Below are 18,309 nucleotides of genomic sequence, written 5' to 3'. Positions count from 1 at the left end.
CGTCTTGCTGAGTTATATTCAGAAGATTTTTCTTATTGTGATCTAATTCAGCTTAAAGAGGAACTCAAACTCTTTATTTCTGAAATGAGATCGAATGCATCATTTTCTAGTTTGACAGATATTGGAGTCCTTGCAAAGAAGATGGTTCAAATGCAGTATCACTCTCTATTTCTTTTAACATATCGACTTATCGAGATGATTTTGATCTTACCCGTTGCAACCGCTTCTGTTGAAAGATCTTTTTCTGCAATGAAATTAATTAAGACTGATTTGCGCAACAAGATGGGTGATGACTTTCTCACAGATTGTATGGTGTGTTACGTTGAGAAAAGAATTTTTGTCGGTGTTGAAAATGAAGCAATTGTGCAAAATTTTCAGAACATGGCAAATCGGAGGGGTAAATTGCCACTTGTTAGGCATTAATTTTCTTACTGTAAGTACGCATACTTTTTACTATTATTTTATGATATAATTTGTTTATTATATTGTTCATTTTATTTTGATGAATATGTTGAAGTAGCATTAAAAAAAATTTTATCCACGGTCTAGCCCCTCCGACCTATAGGTCCTGGCTCCGCCCCTGGCAAGAATAGCACATAGGATTGCTTATTTTCATGGCATTTAGTGCAAGTTTAGTTTTACTTTTTTTATTATTTTACTCAAACAGTAGATATAAAAGTGTGTGGTTGTGATTAGATATGTTTGGTCCAGATCGGGTTGGACCTTACTGAACTTGAGAGATAATTATTTGGTGCACAAGTTATAAATCTAACCCAAATAAAAGGGTCCATTTTACATATATAATAGAAAATCATAAAGATATTATTTGTAACTAAAAACATTAAGAGGGCGTTTGATTCACGAAGGATAAGGGAAAAGGAATCAAGAAAGGGAAACTAAATGAAAGGAAAAGAATAAGCATTAATTCCTCTATGTGTTTGGAAACTAAGGGAAACTAAAGAAAAGGGAGAGGGAATCCAATTCTCTATAGGGAAAGGTAATGGGCTTAACCTAAAGTGGGGTAAACGCAAAATCTAAAATGGATAAAAGGAATGAGTTTTCTTTAAACAAACAAAAACAAAGGAAATGATACTTTTTCATTCTCATTCTCATTTCTAAAGACCCCGAACCAAACGCCCTCTAAGTATATTAATATGTTTTTTTTTTTTATAATAAGTATATTAATATGTTAATATGTGAAGTGACAAGAAAAAGGATGGTTTACTTGGCCAGATATAATTCAAATTATGGCTTTGAGTGCCCACCTTATTTGTTCATATGTGTGCCCGATGAACTATGCCTGGATAGAAAAAAAATGACTTTCGATCTTTCTAGACCCGTTTAAACTGGCTATTTCTTCACAAAATTTAGGACTTATAATGATATTGATTAAAAAAAAAAGGACTTATAATGATATGATGGCCCCGTTCCATCTGACATGTTTATTAATATTAAGGGTAATTAATTTATTAGTTATTATATTTTGATAAAAATACACTGTTTAATTTCTATGTTTTTAAAAACACACGGTAAGATCTCTAACCTTTTTCTCGGTGAACTGTTTAGTGCTCCTGTCTATTTGTTAGTTTTTTTACCGTTTATGAATTCGGAAATGACTAAATTACCTTTTACTATTTACCTTCAAATTTCAGAATAGGAAATCCAATTTAGAAGAAGAAGTTATTTGTACGGAGAACAAGAAAAAGAACACAGACCCAATACTTTCGAATTTGAACGATTAAAAAAAAAATAAAAAAGAAGGACACTCAAAGTTGATTTCAGATGCAGTAGAGTGTAAAGGAAAAGAAAATAAAGGAAAAGAATAACGCAGAGATGAGAAACAATGAAGATAATGGTCTTATATATTTGATTTTGTGGTAAAGGGTAGTTAAGACATTATATTTTTATTTTAAATAGATTTTGACTCAAATCCAAATTGACTAACAGAATCTTTATTAGAGTCTAACGGTAGGGACTAAACAGTTCACCAAGAAAAATGTTAGGGACTAAACAGTTCATCGAGAAAAAGATTAGGAACTTTACCTTGTGTTTTTTAAAATGCAGGGACTAAATAATGTGTTTTATCAAAATATAGAGACTAATAAATTAATTACCCTAATATTAATTATAAAATAGGGTTAAGGTGCAAAAATACCCCTAACGTTTTGGGCCAGAAGCAATTTTACCCCTAACGTCTAAAATGGTGCAATTTTACCCCTAACGTTGGAAGTCAAAAGCAATTTTACCCCTAACGTTAATAAATTCGGTCAATTTCAGACACTATTATAAAACACATATATTTTTGTTCATTATTCAGTACCAATTGCATAACAATTCGTTCTGGAAAAAAATGATTTCATGTTTTTTATAATTTAATAATAGAATTTGAGATTAATATTTATAAATTTGGTAAATTTTTTGAATTTATTTTATCTAATTCGTACAAAAAGACAGTAAATTTTTTTATTTTTTTATTTTTTCACATCCCAACGTATGTTTATGATTTGTTACTGATAAAATAAAACACGTATGAAGTTTAGATGATTAGATTCATGACCGAGAAGACAGTTTGATTAATTATTTCTCAAATTGACCCAATTTATTAACGTTAGGGGTAAAATTGCTCTTGGCTTCCAACGTTAGGGGTAAAATTGCATCATTTTAGACGTTAGGGGTAAAATTACTCCTGACCCAAAACGTTAGGGGTATTTTTGCACCTTAACCCTATGAAATATATGTGTTTATATATACATGTAATAATTTATAAAATAAAATATATACGAAGTTAAAATTTTAACCAATATACTATTTGTTTATTGAATTTATAATTTCTAGAATTTATTATTAATTATTTGTATACGGATTGAATTTGAGATTTAATTTATTAATTTGTTTTTAACAAAGTAAGCCTTACTTTGTGTGTTTTCACCATTGGATTAATTTTCTAATCCATCATCCAATGGTGAAAACACACCAAGTAATGGTATTTTGTCAAAAACAAAGTAACCATAGAAGACACCATATACTACAAAATATAAATAATTGGAAGTTTAATTTACCGAAATAATTCATCTGGTTCCAATCCGTCCATGAACACGTGTATTAATGTTGGAACTTCATCTGGTTTCCATTCTAATGAAAACAGGGGTTACTAATACCATTTTTAAATAGTTGAAGGGATAAATAGATCGTCTCGTAAGTTGAGGGACAAAATAACCAAAATTGATAAGTTCAGAGGGTTGCTTATGGTTTAGGCCATTACTTTAAGAGGAATTTACACTAAGGCCCTGTTTGGCAAAGAGCGTTTTGGGATAAAAAGAGCGTTTTTGACCAACTTTAGCGGTTTGACCACTGAAACCGCTGATTGGAGTGTTTGGTGGAGAGAGGTTTGGAAGAGCGTTTTAAGATGAAAACGCTAATTTTGAAAAAGCTCATTTTAGGAGCTTTTTCAATTAGCGTTTTGGGATATTAAAATTAATGTACTCTCTCTTCTCATGCGCCAAAATTAATGCCCTTATTCGTCTTTTTGCACAAACCGCTATTATCAATCAGCTAATTTTTACCAAACAGGTCTACACAAATCAGCTAACAGCTAACAGCTAATGTAATCGGCTAACAGCTAATTCCCAAACAGGGTCTAAATCAACTCCTTCGTACAAAAAAAAATTAATAATTAAGGGTTCAACTTCAAATTAACTTTTTCCATTTTCCCTCCAATCCAAACAAGACCTTTCATCTTCGACCTTTTCGTATTCCATCATATAAATATTACCTTACAATGCATAGGAAGAAGAATCAAGGCATTTTGAAGAGAATGAAAAGACAGAGAGTGATGGAAGAAAATACTGTTGACCTTTCCGATGAGGAAGAACAAACAGGTGTGATTTTTTTTTCGGCTTTTGCAAATTATTTATTGCTTAGAAAAATGAAACTTCAACGGATAAAAATCTGAACCTCAGTAATTTCCTTTTTTCATTTGTGTTAATATTCAACAGAAGTGATAAGGGAGTTGAGGGATCTTCCATCTGCTCACTACCTATTTAAGATAAAAAAATACTCATTGCTGCTATCTAATCCAAAGATTAAAAAACTTGAATCAACAGATTTAAAAGTTGGTGGATATAATTGGTAGTTTTCCCCTCTCGATTTTGGCTATAGATCTGTTATATGTTGTTTCTATGCTAATAAAATGTGTTTTTGATGCAGGAAATTGTCTCTTTATCCTCAAGGAAACATGCGAGTAAATGAAAATAAACATATCTCTCTCTATTTGGTTCTATCCAAATCAAATGCATTTACATTGCATCAGGAGGTTAATGTCTACTTCAAGTTGTTTGTTTATAATCAAATTCAGGATAAATATTTGACTGTTCAAGGTATTATATACATTTATCAATACTGCTTGTCTAGACCTTGAATGACCAAATCATTTACCATTAGATCTAAACTTATTAAATTTAGGGCTTGATTGGATCTAATGGTGAATGACCAAATTCATTTAGGGCTTGATTGGATGAAGGGTATGGAAGGGTTAATAAAGGAAGAGTAGAGAATGGTAGGGAAAGGTAAGGATAGGGAAGGAATAAAGGGGAAGGAAGGGTAATTTCTAACCCTTCCAAACCCACGTAATTGGATGGTTAAAAATTGAATGAAATTTCTTACAAAGAAACCCTTCAAAACCCTCCAAAACTTACCCTTTTCCAAACATTGGTTTGTAGAAATCCTTACTAACCCTTCTCCTTCTCAAATAAGGGTTTTTATCAATCTTTACTAACTCTTTTCTTATTAACCCCTCTCTAAACCCTGTGTCCAAGTGAGCACTACATATATATTTATATGTACTAAGTTTACATAAATGTTTTCTTTTATCGCCTCAAACTGATACACAGAGTCTACTTCAAATATTTTGATCATTTTGGCAGATGCAAAGTGGAGGATATGTCGTTTTCGTGGGATGAAAACAGAATGGGGTTTTGACCAATTGCTTCGGCATGATGTTTTCAGAGATGAGTCAAATGGATACTTGATTGATGATTGTTGCATATTCGGTGCTGAGGTTTTCGTGGTAAAGCCTATTAGCAAAGGGGAGTCTGTCTCTGTTGCAAAGTACCTATGTAACAACACCTACACTTGGAATGTTCAAGATTTTCAAAAGCTTAAATAACAAAAATCCTGTAAATCTGTAGTGTTTTCTATTGGTGGCTATAAATGGTAAGTAATGTATACATTATTTTTGTACTTCAAAAATCAGGTTTATTAACCCTTGTTTAGGAGGAAGTTAATGGAAGTAAATGAGAGTAATGGAATGTTAAGTATTAAGTTAATTTTGTTTGGGAGTTATTTTTTGAAAGTAAATGGAGGTTAATGGGGTTAAATGTTTATTTCCTCTAACCTCCAAATTGGAGGTTAACGAGAGTAGAGTAAAGTTTTTTAAAATTTCTTGTCTCGCAAACGAGGTTAAACATTTAACCTCATTTACATCCTATAAACTACCAAACAATGTTAACTTTTAACTTTCCTTTCCATCACTTCCCTTTCCATTATCTCCATCACTTTCTTTCACCTCCAAACTCTTAGATAACTTTTTAATGTCTTATATATAGGACTTTATTGCTTTATCCAAATGGGGATGCAGAAGCGAGAGACAAAAGCATGTCTTTGTTTTTAGCATTGGAGGAGGAAGCTCGTGATCGGGGACATACACCGTCTGTTAGCTTTGATGCGTGTGTCAAAAATCAAATCGGCAGAAAACACCATAAGAAATCAAGTGATAGAGTTTAACCTTTTTCACTAATGAAAATCCAATGAATGTGTCACAAAGACTTATCAACTTAACTTTAATCTGCTATGCTGCAGGTGGTGGCCATTTTGCTCAGTTTTCTTCATCCACCAGCTTGGAATGGGGCTATGGGAGGTTTATACCACTCAACAAACTCAATGATGCATCTGAGGGGTATCTAATTAAAGATGCTATCATCATTCAAGTGAAAATTTCTATGATAACAACAGCCGAGGAGTTCTCTTGAAGCCCTAAAAGTTAAGAAATGTATGAATTGAGATTTAGTATCTTTTGCTCTCATATTAGATGTGCAAACTTGGAAATGCTTTTAGGTAATTGTATTCTCTAATGGCTTGGTTAATTAGCACTTGTTTTGGTCACAACTTCCATGGAATTTCACAGTTACCTTCTCTACTTGAAATAAAGATTTTTGTTGCTTTCCTTTAATAGCTATACATTTGAACTTTTATTTCTTTTAATTAGTAGATACAGACCCTAATACATCCCCAGTTTGGTAGTCTAAAACTTTTGAACTTCAAAACGTTATAACTAATTTCCTAAATTTTTTTTATTTGAAACAAAAAACTCAAATAGATTAATATCTATGATTTTGGAAATTAGTTGAGAGGGTAATTGTATCTGATCACAATGTCTTTTATTTCATTTATCGCTAAGTCTATTATTTGTCTCTAAACTGTGCTGCTTGATTAACTTATTTGAAAGACATTTTTACTTTTAATAACTACCATATACTTAAACAAATGTTATTTTGTTCTTTAAAAAAAAACTACTAACATTATAATCCATCCAGCTATATTTTAGTACAGTAGTATAAATGTGAATTAGTAAATCTAGATTTACTATTATGTCAATTAATTCAAAATTACATTAATTAAAATTAATAATTAATCCAAGGAATATCTAACTAATGGTCCTATCATTCTTGAAGTGAAAATTTCTAGGGTTAAGGTGCAAAAATACCCCTAACGTTTTGGGCCAGGAGCAATTTTACCCCTAACGTCTAAAATTGTGCAATTTTACTCCTAACGTTGGAAGTCGAGAGCAATTTTACCCCTAACGTTGATAAATTGGGTTAATTTGAGAAATCATTCATCAAATTGCCTTTTCAGTAACAAATCATAAATATTTGTTGTGATGTGAAAAAAAATAAAAAAAAATATAGTGTCTTTTTGTATGGATTAGACAAAAAAAATTCAAAAAATCAACCGAATTTATAAATATTAATCTCAAATTCTATTATTGAATTATAAAAAACATGAAATCTTTTTTTTAGAACGAATTATTATGCAATTGGTGCAGAATACTAAACAAAAATATCTGTGTTTTATAATAGTGTCTGAAATTGATCCAATCTATCAACGTTAGAGGGTAAAATTGCTCTTGGCTTCCAACGTTAGGGATAAAATTGCACCATTTTAGACGTTAAGGATAAAATTGCTCCACGTTAGGGGTATTTTTGAACCTCAACCCAAATTTCTATGATAACAATGGCCAAGGAGTTCCCTTGAAGCCTTAAAAGTTGAGAAATGTATGAATTGGAATTTAGTATTTTTACTCTTATATTAGATTAGATGTGCAAACCTGAAAATGCTTCTTTCTTCTATTATGACTTGGTTAATCAGCTCAGCCAATCCATGCAATTCCTCTAAGGTGAAAACCTGTACTTGTGCCTGTCCTCGTGCAACTCTCGGAGGTGGATAACCATCCTTCTGCTTGTCTTCACGCAATTCCTCGGAGGTGAAGGCTGTACTCTACGTGGTTGTTTCGGATTGTTTGCTCATAATTTTGCAACTATCAACATTGCATTAGAGATTATGATTGTGCTTAGTTTTCTATGCTCTGCCTTGAAATTGATTCAATATGATTAGCTTCTCTATAGTGCAAGAGACCCAAAGTTGTCCTTTTACAAAATTGTAATAAAGATATTCTCTATGTAAATTGCAAAAAAATAAATATTGAGCAGAATTTTGTTAAACATATAAACAGCCCCAGGTTGCCCTTTCTAGAAGTTGACCACAATAGAAAACTTCAAATTCCACCATCTTGTCAATTGATTTCCAAATATGGAAATTATTACTTTGACATTTCAAAGCTCTGATGAGAATTCTGAATTTCACTTAAACAATTTATGTTGAGTGACACATCATTATCAGGTGGCAACGAGTTGACTGAAAACACATAAAATTATTAGGAAACATGGATTTTCATGTTAAATGAAGTCTCTATAACACATTTTAATATGTATAGTGATCTCACGTATCTCTATCATTATATTTTTTTTTAAGTGGAACCACAATATATATGTCAAAATATGTATTGGAAGTTTTCTACGGTCCTTGATATAAGAACTCCGGAAATACAACTTGGTTTGTCTAGCAGTTTTATTATATTTACCAACAGGGAGAGGTGAGAGATTCCATAATAATAAATTATTAATAAAAAAAACAAAGAAACACTAAAAATGAAACGATGCTCTCTATTTATTAATAGAGATGATAGAGAAAATTTTAGTGATTTGAGTAGTAATTAATTTTTAATTTTCTTTTTTTAAATTTTAACTTAAGAATTAAACTAAGAGACCATTGGAGATGTTCTTATATATCAGTTTTTTTTTTTAAATATATAAATAGAAAGATAAAGATAGTATAATATAAAGATGTTTTAAAAAGTGTTTGAAAGTATAAAATAAATATAATTTATTTAATCAATATTACTTTTTTTTAACCAACCAAAATAGTATTAAAAAATCAAAGAAGATTCGTTACAAACTATAGAAACCAAAAAAATCAGGGATAGAAAAATCACTAAAGAAACTAGCATTGGACCGAGCATGCCTAGCCATAGCATGAGCCGTTCCGTTCGCTAATCTCGAGATGAATGTCACGGAATAATCTAGACGTCTAAGCAGAATCTGTCTGATATCATCAATAACCACTCCCACCTCTGAGCGATCTGAAGCAGTACCATGTAATTTGTCCGCAACAACCTTCGCATCACTCTCAAAGATCACATTACTAAAGTGCTTAGACTCACACCAATCCAAAGCACTCTTAATTGCAATAGCTTCAACAAGAGGGACAGAAATAACACCCACCCCAACACTACTAAAACAAACCAAAAACTTACCTGAATGATCTCTGAGGACCGCTCCTGCGTCATATCGCTCCACGTTTGCGAACAAAGATGCATACACGTTGCACTTAGCAAATCCCATCGGCGCTCTCTGCCATTGACCCTCAACCGCACTTCCATGTCTCCTCCCCTCCCAGCGAACTCTATAGTTGGGCTTGGACTTTTATAGTTGGGCTACATTGAATAAAAGCCCAACACTTTCAGCCGTTATTACGTCCCACCGCAACAAAACCCTACTCCATGTTCTATAAATAAAATAGCTTATTCACTGCTTTTTCTTCGTTCCAGCGGCGACTCTCTTTTTCCTTCATAGTCTTTGTCAATTTGGAATCAATTTTCTATCTGTTTTGCGATTTTAATTTAAAGAAGATCGCAGTGATGACTCAGGAAATTCAAGCTCAACAGACCGGAATGCAGGCTTCTCTGTTCATAGAGAAGTTTGCGTGTCGACATTCCCGCTGAGCTGAGTGATCTTCTCTTTCTCTTTCGCTTAATTTTGCGCTTTTGATTTGATTTTCTGTTTTGGAATATATGAATTTGGGGGAAATTGAGTTTGCGATGAGGATTAACAGCTCCCTCTTCTGAGTTAAAGTTGAGGAAATCCGCTGGCAGAATCGAAGCTTTAAAATTTTAGGCACCACTGAGTAATCTGATCTCCTTCCCCATTTTCAAATTCCGATCCATTTTATAATTTCCTTCATTAAATTTTGATTCAAAATTGAATAATTAGATTAGTTTCCTTGATCCAAAAAGCAGCTATTTAAATCCGCCAATACTGTTCACGCTTAAGTTCTTTCAAAATATTATTCTATAAAATTTTAATTCATAAAATATCTTTTTTTTTATATCCTTATAATTTTAGTACTTACGTTTAAGGTGCAAAAATACTTGAGCAATTTTACCCCTAACGTCTAAAATGGTGCAATTTTACCTTTCATGTTTGTAGCCAATAGCAATTTTACCACTAACGTTGATAAATTGGATCAATTTCAGACACTATTATAAAATACAATTATTTTTTTATTTATTCTACACCAATTGCATATCAATTTGTTCTAAAAAAAATATAATATTTTTTGTAATTTAATAATAAAATTGGAGATTAATATTTATAAATTCGATGAATTTTTTGAATTTTTTTGTCTAATTCGTATAAAAGATAATATATTTTTAATATATTTTTCTTATTTTTTTCACATCCCAACATATGTTTGTGATTTGTTACTGATAAAATAACATATGTGTGAAGTGTAGATGACAAGATTCATGACCGAGAAGGTAAAATAACATATTGCTCTTGACTTTCCAATATTGGAGGTAAAATTGCACCGTTTTAGACGTTTGGGGTAAAATTGCTCATGACCCAAAACGTTAGGGGTATTTTTATACCTTAACCCTAGTTCTTATAAGCACCCGTTTTTTCATGTTATCCGGAGGATCTCCAATTCACATTTGTACACCTATAATCACTACAAGAAAAACGCTGATGTGCTACGGAAATCTTCTACGGAATATAGAGTCGTAAGAAATATAGGACATAGCTACGCTTTCACCTACAAACGCGTTCTGTATGAGACCTCCTACGGCGTCTGCTACAGAACGAAAAATGGTGTAGGAGATTTTTGGAGGGAAAATTCCCTCCATAAATCACTTATAATTTCCTATAAATTAATTGTTTCTTCTACATATATTTTTTTTCTAGGAGAAAATTGATAAAAATATACTTTATATATTATCCAAAGTATTTTTTCATAAAAGATTTTAACAAAAATGGATTAGCCTATAAATTAAAAATTCCTATGTTTTTAATGGTTAAGATGCAAAAATACCCTTAACGTTTTGGGTTATGAGCAATTTTACCCCTAACGTTTAAAATTTTACAATTTTACCCCTAATGTTTGTAACTGTTGGCCCAAAATAAATAAATTTTATTTTCATGTATATAGAAAGTTTATATTTAATTTTAGGGTATAGTTTCCATTTTTCTAAATAAAAAAAATAAAAATGATGAAAAATATGAAAAATAAAAATAATAAATATATATATAAACTAACCTCCAGCTCGGCGAACTAGAAGTCAGCTCGGTGAGCTAGAGGTCAGTCCTCGCCTAGAGCTCTAGATGGCAATGGGTAGGGTACCCACGGGTAGTGTCAATCCCAAACTCTTACCCGTTTATTTTTTTAACTACCCGTACCCGTCCCATTACCCTAACGGGTAACTTTTTGCATCTCATACCCGTCCTATTTAATTCACGGGTACCCGCGGGTACCCTTACCCGTTAAGAATCAATAAATAAAACAAAAAATATTACAAATTTAACAAAGTATAAATTTAATAAATCATTGATTTACAAATTGAACCTTAATCAATAAGAATAAAATAGATTAGTTATATCACTAAATGGTTGAAGAACAAAATAATTAGTTTCAAATCTCACATTTTACTTCTAAAAAACAATAATACTTTTAATATATAAAAAATTTATAGCGGGTAACGGGTACCGGGTACCCTGGGGGTATTCCTATACCCGTCCCATTACCCTAACGGGTAATGGTTTTGATCTCATACCCGTCTCATACCCTTTTATACAGGGTACGGGTAGTCCCATTAGGGGCGGGTAGTGCCGGGTACCCGCGGGTACTATACCCGTTGCCATCCCTACCTAGAGCCCATTTTCGGTCCACCCAACTTCTCCAAACGCACCTGAACACAACCACAAGCCAACCTACGAAGCCTAGCCCATCCCCACACCTTGGTCCAAGCCTTAAAAGTCTCTCTAATCACAAAGTAGTGGGGTGATGTGGCATGGAAGTTAAGGGAAGTTAGGAATAAGTTGGTGGTGGTTAATGGAAGTTGAGGAAGTTAGTGAGGTGACAAATTAGTGGTCAAAATTAGAGAGAAACATAAGGGTTAGTTGATGATTAATTACTCAAAATACCCTCTCAAAATGCTATGAATAAACCCTTCATTTTTCATAATTATTCACTCACTCAATACACAAACCCCCTCTCAAAACTTCAATGCTTAATTCTTAGTTTTTTGTTTTTTGTTCTTCAAGTTCTTAGTTCTTATTCCCTTTTTCTAGCTTCTTTTAGCTTGCTTTTAGCTTTAATTCAAGTTCCAATAGCCTCTTTCCAAGTTTTTCAATTCAATTTAGCATTCCTGAGCCTTTAATTTGTTCAATCCTTAGCTAGAATTCTGTTTTCAAATTAACTTTCCAGATTCGTCCAAGTATTTTCAAAGCCCGATTTCGTCCATTTAAATTCATTTTTTGCTTTCGATCCCTTCAACAAAGTTGTTCCCGACGTCTTGAATTTCAATCTAGTATATTTATTTTCCCAATTCCATGTCCAGAAACTATAGTTACAAGCCAATCTTTACAGCCAAAATTCTTTTAGCTAGTCTGTTTCCAGAATTTTCCAGATTCGTCCAACTGTTTTCAAGACTCAATTTCTTCCACTTAGAGTCTGTTTTAGCCTTAGATCCCTTATAGAAGTTCGTTCCTGGCTTCCTGAAGTTAAAATTTATCCTGTTTATTCATCAAATTCCGTGTTCTTAAGCATTCATACGATCCCTCCGAAGTTGAAGGTCAAATCTGTCCCATTTTTACCTACCACAAGTCAGAAATTTCCAAGATCAATTCCGCTCGTACCAATCGACCGCGGTGCTCCAAAGACTTCAAGCCGACATAAAAGTTCAACGTCCAGCCGAGATAGCTATTGTGCCTCCAAGTTTGTCGTTGAATTTTAATTTATTTTTATTGCATTTCAATTCTTTGTATTGATTTGTTTTTTCCCTAATTCAATTTATTTTTATTGTGTTTGCATGTTGTCACGTTTTTGTGTTATTTTGTTTTTTATATTTTCGTGTTTTTCATATTTTTTCAGGTTTTGTATTTTTCATGTTATTCACGTTTTTTGTTATGGTTATGGTTATGCTGATCCCGAATATATTGCAACAGATAATACTATGTATGTAGTAAAGCGTGAATGATTGAATATGTTTGTCAACAACATTAATTTGTGTCATTTTGTAATTAAGGTCAAAGTGGGATATAAATCAACGAAAAAGGAAAATATTTTACCCCAAATAAATATATAATTCATCTCTTTCTTGCAAAATACTTCCGTCGGCCACCACTGCTCAGGTCATGTAACTTGTCTGGACTTCAGTTACAATTTGGTTCGGTTGGGTTACTAACCAAACTAAACTTTCAGTTAACGTAACCAATGTTTATACAATTTTAAAAACCGAATCATACCAAATAACTAAAGTTGATCGAACATAAATTTTTCGATTCAGTTCTGTCACCAGCCAAATAACCAAGCTAAACTAATTTATGCTGATAAAATTTAATGATCATATTGTGATAATAATCAAATTTCAGTGACTATGAGTGCTTTTCACCCAGCTAAACTAATTTATGCTAATATAAACTTCATCCGGCTGTGAAGTTAGTAAGAATTCTAGCTGCAGTTATTCATACAGACGTTCACTGGCTACTGGCCAAGGTGATCAGGGAGCAGTTCGGGTTTCTTATTTTGTACGAGTTTTAACAAACTGACTCTACAGTTCACAATGTCTTAAAATTAACGTACTTTTGCTAACTTTTTTCTTTTTTAATAAAAAAAAGATGCATAGAAATTTCTTTTGCATCCCCTCAAATGATGCTAATCCTAGCTCCATAATGAGCACAAACAGTTCTGGTTATTATGCAGAAAATCCGAATAGTCCCTTATTGCATTTATGATATTCTACTTTATTATTATATTTTTCTAAAGAGTCTTCTTAAAAGTTTCCACATGCATTCTAAGATATGGTAATTAACTCTCATGGGTACTTTTCAACTGATATATTTTTATTTTTTTTTACAGAAAAATCGTTATGGAAAACTGGTAATTTGATCCTAATATTTTCGGTGAAATGTATATTTGACTTAACTCTAACGTTTCATAGCAAATGTCAATTTTAGTTTTACATTACAGAAAATTTGTTTTTTTTTTCAATAAAAAGCTGGGACGAAAGAGGTACAAAAAATTTGTTATTTAACAGTCACATCATACATTCCAAACATCAATTATGACTAAGTGATACATTAAAAAAAAAAAATTGTTAAAATGCTAAAATTAATCATAATATTTTTTTTATCAATGTATCTAAAATGTTTACTATGTTACTATAATATCACCTACATTTTTATGTTAAATTTTAGTTTTACTTTTACTAAAAAAAAATCATAATTGACTTCAAAAAGGAAAGACAAGGCAAGTTGCCAGAATTGCCTTATTAAAATAATTAAAAATAGGTGACTCTTTTATGAATATATAAAAAAAAGCGAAAAATGTGTTAGTGTTTTTTTTATTTTTTAAATACATTGTTTTCAGTTCAATATGGTTTTTTGAAAATTGCACATTGAATATTGTAATCAGATTTTTATGTAAATATTTCTTTTTTTTTTTTACCGTGGAATGTAAATTGTAATTACTCTAAGTGAAAAAGTGTAATTTCTTTCTTTACTCATAGGGACTGCAGAGTCAATACAATAATTTTTTGCTTAAAATACAGTTCAATATGGTTTTTGAAAATTGCACGTTGAATACCATAATCATACTTTAATGGGATAAAGTACCAAAATATATTTAAATTTTTTAAAGAAAATATCAATTTAGAAAATAGTATTAATATAAGTTTAATGTTCAAAAAAAAAAAATACCAATTTAAACATCGATAACGAACTTGACACATCCAAGTTTTTCTATACTTTTGTTTGCTATCACGATCATCATTTAAAAGGAAGCTGTGATTTCAATTTTCATGTAAATATTTCTTTTGACTGTAAGATGTAAATTGTAATTCCATTACAATAATTACTCTAAGTGAAAAAAGTGTAGGGAATAGCTGCAGCACTTGTATAATTATTTATACATTGTAGAATAAATAATAAACATTTACATATGCTATCTCACTTCCTATTTTCTTGCCTTTCAAATATATACTATATTTATACCAATTTTTCATTTCCTATATATATCAAAAATCCAAAATTGAACTGAAGCAAACTATTCGGTTCAGTTCTTTATTATTATTCGGTTTAGCTCAGTTCGGTTTTTATTTTTATTATTATTATTCAGTCTTGGGTGTGGTAACCTCCTAGATCGGTGATACGGAGCCAAGGTTAATTACTTCCTCTGCTACTCAACGGATATGCGCTATAAGAGGTAAGTCTAAATCTGTTGATTTACTTATTGATTAGATATGGGTTCATTACCGATCCCTTGAAGGTGATACAATTGGAGGAAGTTACAAATATATATAATTACTATATTTTTATTCAATCATACTCTGAACTGATATAAGTAATTATTTAGTAAGAAAAGTCTTTGAATATATCAAAATGTCTACAAATTCAAATGACACTATATATTTTATCAAAAAGTCTTTATTAAGTATATTTGATAACCCTAATATATTTTATAATTATATGGACAATTAATCAACTTGTATATTAACAGTTATCTTTTCATTAAGAATTATTCATAAGCTAATACCCTTCATAGTTCAAATGCGATTACTCAAACTGTGTTCAATGTCCATCCTATTTTTTATTTTGTATGAGTATTTAACTATATATATATATATATATAAACAAAGTAAGTAAAGCTTACTTTGTAAGAAACAAAGTAAGTATAGTCTAACCCATATATATATAACTCGTCCAATTTGGATGAAAAACATGCTGCAGTAATCCAATAGTAAGCACAGTTCGTAACTTTTATTTTTTTTACTCAATTAATGTATTTCTTGACTCAATTATTTTTTTGACTCACTTTTAGAGCATGCAAATTCACTTGATATCGAAAAAAAAGGCATTTGAAAATAGAAAAAAGTGTCAAATTAGGGTTAGGGTTTTGGTGTCTCGGGACCCTATTCTCATCGAAAACGGGTCAACGTGCAAAATACATCGTGGACCCCGCCCTATTTGGCCTAATTCCTTCGTCTATGGCTTAAAAAATGCGATTTAGTGATTTTCGCGCGGTTTTGACCTAATTTTCCATGAATTATTCCCTTTTATTTTTTTGATGTAATGAATTTTATTTCTTGACATAATTAATTTTACTTCTTGATCTAATTAATTAATTAGTGGTTGACATGTAATAATAAGCTCACTTTTAGAGCATGCAAATTCACTTGATACCGAAAAAAAACCATTTGAAAATAGCAAAAAATGTCAAATTCGGGTTATGGTTTCGACGTCTCGGGATCATATTTTCATCGTAAACGGACTAACGGGAAAAACCCACAGTTTGTGGGGCCCACCCTATTTTGGACTAATTCCTTCGTTTAGGCCTAAAAAATACGATTTAGTGATTTTTGCGCGGTTTTAATCTAATTTTCCATGAATTATTCTCTTTTATTTTGTTGGCCTAATTAGTGGATTTCTTGACCTAATTTATTTTACTTCTTGAACTAATAATTAATTAATGGTTGACATGTAATAATAAGCCCACTTTTAGAGCATGTAAATGCACTTAATAATACCGAAGAAAAGAATTGAAAATAACGAAAAGTGTCAAATTAGGGTTAGGGTTTCGGCATCTCGGGACACTATTCTAATCGAAAACAGGTCAATGGGTATAACCCACCGTCTATTTTGGCCTAATTCCTTCGTCTGGGGTCTCAAAAAATGCGATTTATTAATTTTCGTGCGATTTTAACCTAATTGTCCATGAATTATTATCTTTTATTTTTTTGACCTAATTAATTAATTAATGGTTAACATGTAATAATAAGCTCACTTTTAGAACATGCAAATTCACTTCATACCGAAAAAAATAACATTTGAAAATAGTGAAAAGTGTCAAATTAGGGTTAAGGTTTTGGGGTCTCGGGACCCTATTCTCATTGAAAATGGGCCAACGGGTGAAACCCACAGCCTATGGTCATGGGGGCCATCCTATTTTGGCCTAATTTCTCCGTCCAGGGCCTCAAAAAATGCAATTTAGTAATTTTGTCGCGGTTTTGATCTAATTTTCCATGAATTATTCTCTTTTATTTTTTTGACCTAATGAATTTTACTTTTTGACCTAATTGATTTTACTACTTGAGCAAATTGATTAATTAATGGTTGACATGCAATAATAAGCTCACTTTTAGAACATTCAAATTCACTTGATATCGAAAAAAATATTTGAAAATAGCGGAAATTGTCAAATTAGGGTTAGGATTTCGGCGTTTTGGGACCCTATTATCATCGAAATGGGCGAACAAGCAAAACTCACCGTCCTATGATGTTTTTTTTTCAAATAATAATAATCAGAGGTTTTGACTTCAAATATTGTCATGTATTACGTTATGTAATTTTTTTTTTTTTAAATAAATGAACAAAAACCTTTTATACACGCATGTACAAAGTCTATTTTAAGCCAAAATAAGATTAATCTATTTGGATAGAAAAGTAATGGCTGCATTTCAAATATTAATTAATTTTATATTGAGCTAATGGTTCACAGACCACTTAACGATTAATCTATTTGGAGTTTCAACATTTCTGTCAAGGTGAGTTTCAGACTGAAATAAGCCATAATTATTTTTGGAGTTCAACATATTTGTTCAAGGTGAGTTTTGTTTTAATATTTTTTTTTGAAATTTTTGAAAAAATTGGTTTGATTATTATTTATCTACCATATTGAACCTTAAAAAGAAAAGTTTATCGATAAATGGAATCAGTTCCGTACATTTTTCTTGTTGGTTATTTATAATTATATATATATATATGAGACATTTAGTAACTCATCCAATTTGGATGAAAAACATGCTGCAGTAATACGTTCCGCGCCTAATGCAGTCTATCCAATAGTAAGCACAGTTCGTAACCTTTATAAAAGATTAAGTTCTGTTGATATCAACTCTCTCCTCTCCATTTCGATTTTGATTTGCCTCTTTATTCTCATCACATTGCTCTTGAGGAGATAACTATATGGAGTTCAACATTTCATTTCTGTCAACGTCAGTTTTGTTTTAATTATCTTGTTTCATATCATTTCTTTTTTATTGCATTAATATATCGATTATGACATGATAACTCGTTTTTTCAAGTATATTAATTAGCCTAATACATCGATTGCCTTTGTACCAAACCACTGATTTTCCTCTGTAATATCTAAGGTTTATATATGGCAATTGAATCATTAGTTAAGAATTTTTGTTTTTCCAATATCAAACATTGGAGAAAAAAATGGAATAGAAACCGAATCATCACTCCATGACTTTAATTAGAAAGAACCGATAGCCAAATACAACATGTCCAATCGTTTTATTAGGGCTATATATGCGATAATATCAGCAAAAGTATATGAATATCAGGAATCCAACACTTG

General features: G+C 31.4%; 2 non-coding genes across 2 annotated transcripts; both read left to right on the top strand.

Moving 5' to 3' along the window:
* Positions 1 to 9,300: 9,300 nt before the first annotated feature.
* Positions 9,301 to 9,405, top strand: LOC136228349 (small nucleolar RNA Z107/R87). Its single transcript, XR_010688674.1, has one exon. It is a non-coding gene; the product is annotated as a small nucleolar RNA Z107/R87 (small nucleolar RNA).
* Positions 9,406 to 9,480: 75 nt separating this feature from the next.
* Positions 9,481 to 9,580, top strand: LOC136228339 (small nucleolar RNA R30/Z108). Its single transcript, XR_010688664.1, has one exon. It is a non-coding gene; the product is annotated as a small nucleolar RNA R30/Z108 (small nucleolar RNA).
* Positions 9,581 to 18,309: the final 8,729 nt, after the last annotated feature.

The sequence above is a fragment of the Euphorbia lathyris genome, chromosome 4 (genome assembly GCF_963576675.1).
Source record: "Euphorbia lathyris chromosome 4, ddEupLath1.1, whole genome shotgun sequence".
Taxonomy (NCBI): domain Eukaryota; kingdom Viridiplantae; phylum Streptophyta; class Magnoliopsida; order Malpighiales; family Euphorbiaceae; genus Euphorbia; species Euphorbia lathyris.
Note: the sequence above shows the minus strand (reverse complement) of the source record. Positions and strands in the feature narration are given on the sequence as shown.